The sequence below is a fragment of the Hipposideros armiger genome, unplaced genomic scaffold (assembly GCF_001890085.2).
Source record: "Hipposideros armiger isolate ML-2016 unplaced genomic scaffold, ASM189008v1 scaffold_692, whole genome shotgun sequence".
Taxonomy (NCBI): domain Eukaryota; kingdom Metazoa; phylum Chordata; class Mammalia; order Chiroptera; family Hipposideridae; genus Hipposideros; species Hipposideros armiger.
The window spans coordinates 1,028,924-1,034,133 of record NW_017732042.1 but is presented as its reverse complement, the minus strand read 5'-3'; positions in this window follow the sequence as shown (position 1 = coordinate 1,034,133).

Sequence of the window (5,210 nt, the reverse complement as noted above, 5' to 3'; positions counted from 1 at the left end):
GGGGGGGGGGGGGGGGGAAGGAGGCAGGGCTGGTCAGGTGGCTCAGTTGGTTAAAGTGCGAGCTCTGAGCAACATGGTTGCAGTTTCAAGTCCTACATGGGCCAGTGAGCTGCGCCTGAGCTGAGCTGCCGACAGCCGGATGGATGGCTCAGCTGGTTAGAACGCGTGCTCTTAACAACGAGGTTGCTGGTTTGATTCCCACTTGGGATGGTGGGCTGCGTCCCCCACAACTAAATTGAAAACGGCGACTGGACTTGGAGCTGAGCTTGCGCCCTCCACAACTAAGATTGAAGGGTGACAACTTGACTTGGAACTGATGGATCCTAGAAAAAACACATTGTTCCCCAATAAAATTTGAAAAAGAAAAAAAGGCATCAAATGGAATTACCTCAACTTCCTGCCACCTCTGCTACATGATCTAAGAGATGTTATCTGGAGCCAGTTGCTTTACCTCAGTGCCTGTTTCTCACTCTCACTGTACCCTCTGGAAAGCCCCTTCCCAGTGGCAATCAAAATCATTTACACCATTTACCTCTTCTGTGAAGCATTCCCTATACACCCTTACCTGATAACATTGTTGTGAGAATTAGTTAATACAGTCATAAATTGCTTATAACAGTGCCTGGTATATAGTAAGCTCCCAATAAATGTTAATCATTTGTTACTATTATCATCAGCATGGGCACCTAGCCTTACCTCCAATTACAATGCCAGAGGCATTCTCCTCTAAGGCAAATCCTCCACCAGGGTTCTGGATGCCACTCCTTCATGGGATTTGAACACCAATTATTCCCATTTCAAGTAGTACCGTATTTTGCCAAGTATAATGCGTACTTTTTTGCCCAAATTTGTGAAAAACAAGGATGCGTATTATACATGGGTAGTGCTAATTCTGTATCTTTATAAATGTTTTTAATTCTTTTATTTATGCTTATGAGTTAAAAGTGTAACTCTAGAAATCAATAATGATATCCATATGCAAAATAATACCCTGGAATATGATAATCGGTTTTGTTGAACTTATGGTGAAAAACTTGCAACGACAAAGAACTCTTGGCCTTCTATAACATGTAAATATCGTAAATTTGTTAATGATACATAAAATTTATTGTACCTGTTCTTGCATTTTGTAATTATTTGTTACATAAAATTTCTTGTATACATGTTAAAAAAATGAATGCTAAAATTCCTTTATAATACAAAAAACAAGAACTTAAATGTGAACAAATAAAACTTTTAATTGAAATTAAAGATTTTTATTCCTTGAAAGTTTGGGTCAAAAACGTAGGTTGACACATTATACACGGGAGCACATTATACATGGCAAAATCCGGTATATCAACATGTTTACTTCTTACCCATTTAAAGATAACCTCCCGCAAATCCATATCCCTATCTAGATGCCTCTTCTCACCTCACCTGAACCTCTAACCACCCTCCATAATAATTCTTAAATAATTGTTCATATTACCTGTCTCCACTTCTCCAATTTCAATTATTCATTATCCCTCTTCAGTTTGTGTTCAGAATTCAATTCTCTACCAAAACTGCTTTTGCCAAGGCAGTGGTTCTCAACAGGGGTATGCCCCTCCCTCCAGGGACATTTTGGCAACATCAGGAGACATTTTTGGTTGTCATAACTGGGGCTGCTACTGGTAATCCGTGGTAGAAGCCAGGGATGCTGCTAAACATCCCATAGTGCACAGGGGAGCCACCCACAACAAAGAATTATCCAACCCAAAATGTCAGTAGTACCAAGGTTGGGAAACCCTGTGCTGAGATCATTTACATCTTCCATACTGTTAAATATAATGAATGCTATCCCATGTATGACTTGGCCTGGCTTAAGCACTTGATACCATTAGTTTCTCCTTCCTTGAAATCCACTCTTCTCTTGGGTTCCATCAACACTTCACTGGTCATCCCCAATGTTTCAGGATCCTCTTGTTATCACTTAAGTATCAGTATTTCTCAAGGTTCTGTACTAGGTTCTTCTCTCTCTACATACTGTCTCCCAAAACAATTAGAATGAACGGGGCCCTTTTCAAAAATGCACAGACTTCACTCACAGATTTCACTGTTTTGGAGTGAAGCCCAGGCATCCTTGCTTTAAAAAACTTGCTAATTCTAATATACAGCTAGGATAACCACTGTTATAATCTTATTTTAATCATATCTACTCTCAACATTTTAATTACCATTTATATAGACTGTCAAATATGAATCTGTAATAGATTCATTCAGTCATTATTCATTAAGTACCTACTGTGTTTTGCTGTGTATGATGTGTACTTTTTTGCCCAAATTTGTGAGAAAAACAAGGATGGTCATTATATATGAGTAGTACTAATTCCATATCTATAGATGTTTTTAATTATTTTATTATGCTTATGAGTTAAAAGTGTAACTCTAGAAATCAATAACAATATCCATATGCAAAATAATACCCTGAAATATAAATTTTTTGTTGAACTTACAACGAATAATTTGCAATAGCAAAGAGTTCTTGGCCTTCTATAATGTGTAAATATCGTAAATTTGTTACTGGTACATAAAATTTCTTGTCCGTTGTATCTGTTCTTGTATTTTGTAATTATTTGTTACATAAAATTTTCTTGTACCATAATATGTTTAAAAGTGTTAAAATTCCTTTATAATACAAAAAACAAGTACCTAAATGTAAACAAATAAAAATTTGAATTAAAAAATTAAAATGAGGGCTGGCCTAGCGGCTCAGTTGGTTAAGAGCTCACTCAAGAGTTTGAGCTCTGAGCAACAGCGGTTTGATGCCCCGCCCAAGATGAGTTGCCAAACAGGTGGCAGGATGGCTCAGCTAAAGAAAAAAAAAAAAATTAAAATGAAAGATTTTCTTCCCCTGGAAGTCTGGACCAAAAACGTGGGTATGCATTATATATGGGAGCGCATTATAAAAGGCAAAATACGGCACTTTGTGCCTGATACTGTTCTAGGCACTGAGGTAGAACAGTGAACAACAGACAAGGTCCCTACTTTCCTGAAGCTCATATTCTAACGAAGGAGAGAGAAATTAACAATCACAAAAAGATCATTTCAAATAGTGACAAGTACTGTGAAAACATTATAAGATGTGATGTGAGAGTGACTAGGAAGAGACCGTTATTTTAGATAGAAAGGCCAGGAAGGCATGGGAGGAGGGAGGTAAGGGAGGGAAGAATTTGACCCAACATCGTAGTGAAAAGGGGTCAGCCATGTGAATTATCTGAAGAACGAGAATCCTAGACAAAGCATATACAAACATATTGAAGCAAAAGCATATTTGGTACCATCAAGAATTATGACCAAGATTTCCAGTCAAAAAGGCAAAAATAAATAAATGCTGTGCTTGCCTCCTCTCACGACCACATCAAAGTTACATTTAAACTACAGAACCATCAATGAGAATTACCTGAAGTCTAGCTGAACAGAAGTTCTAACAGGATAAACAGAAGCCACATCAAGACTGGTGTGAGGGGCAGAGAGGCAGAACAGGTTGGTTTCACACCCACGTGTGGCAGTTAAAAATCAAGAGGGATGTATTAGCTGCAGAGGCCCCCCTGAAGAGCGAGAGGCCCCAGCCCAACACCAGGCTCCCCAGCCCAGCATTCCAGTGCTAAGAAGAGAAGTCCCCACAACGTCTAGCTGTGAAAACCAGTGGAGATTGTGGCTAAGACACAGGGTAGCTGGAGTCCCAGGTGTTCCTCTTAAAGAGCCCATGTATTGACTTACTCGCTGATGAATGCACTTGCTCTGAGCTCCAGTGCTGGAGCCACACCTCGAAAAGCTCCAGGGACATAAGGGGAGGAACTGAATTGTCTAGCTTCAGAGAGAGGGCTGGAAGGGCAGCTTTCTTCCAGACAGAAGTGCTGGCATAATCCATTGTCTTTGCTGAGCTGTTTCCCCCACCCAATGTGCAAACTCAGGCAGTAGCCATATCTGAGTTTCCATCAACCTAACCAACACCGTTAGCCCCACCCTGGTGATATTCTAAGCCCTACCCATCTTGCAGGCCCACCCAAGTTGCTTCCAGTGGTTTTTCCACACAAACAGCCAGTCTTGGGTCATGCTGGGACATTCCTAAAATCTCTCATCTCAAAAGGTTCACAAACCCCAAACAAGCAGCATCTGACCTTGGCATGCCCTGTATCTCTTCCTAAACAGCCCCAAGCCCGACACTGGCTACAGCTGGCCTCAGTTTGCAGCTTAGCCTCTCCCAGGCACCTCCAAGCCCAGTGCAGGTGGTAGTCATCTGCAATCCCTTTGTGGCTCATTCCAGATGGCCCCAGGCAGGGTACAGGCAGCAGCTGACTTGGCCCGCAGTAGGGCCCCTCCCAGGAGGCCCAGGTGGCCCACTTCCAGTAGCTGGCTTCCAACAGGGCCAGAGCACCACCCAACTGCCTCCAGGGGACACACACCCAAAGGGAAGAATGGGCAGGCACCAGAGCCCTGCTAAAGCAAATCCTGCTCTGTAGGGTCAGCATTTGTATAATAGCTCCTCCACTGTAGTCACGGCCAATCCTCATAACCAATCAGCCCTAGGATCAATACCTCCCACTGATGTGCAAACAGCAACCAAGGCTCAACTGCAACAGGAGGGCACTCACAACCCACACAAGGGGACACATCTGGAGCACCCAGCTCAGGAGACTAGGAAGACCGCCACTGGGCCCTACAGGACACCTACTCCATAAGGCTACTCTACTACGACCGGGTGACATTAGCAGCCCTACCTAATACATAGAAACAAACACAGAGAGGCAACCAAAATGGAAAGACAAAGAAATATGTCCCAAATGTAAGAACAGAACAAAGCTCCAGAAAAAGAACTAATCGAAATAGAGACAAGAAATCTACCAGATGCAGAATTCAAAACACTGGTTATAAGGATACTCAGTGATGTCAGGGAGAACTTCAACAGAGATAAGAAACAAAAAGGGAGATAGAAAACATGGGGGGAAAAAAAAAAGTCAGAATTGAAGACTACAATAACTGAAATAAAGAATATAAAGATGAAGCAGAGGATCGAATCAGTGACTTAGAAGGTCACAGAAAACACCTAATCAGAACAGCAAAAAAAAAAAAAAAGAATCCATGAAAATGAGGCTAGTTTAAGGGGTCCCTGGGGCAACATCAAGAATACTAACATGGGGGGCCGGCCGAGTGGCGTGATGGTTAAGAACTCGCTTGGGATGCCA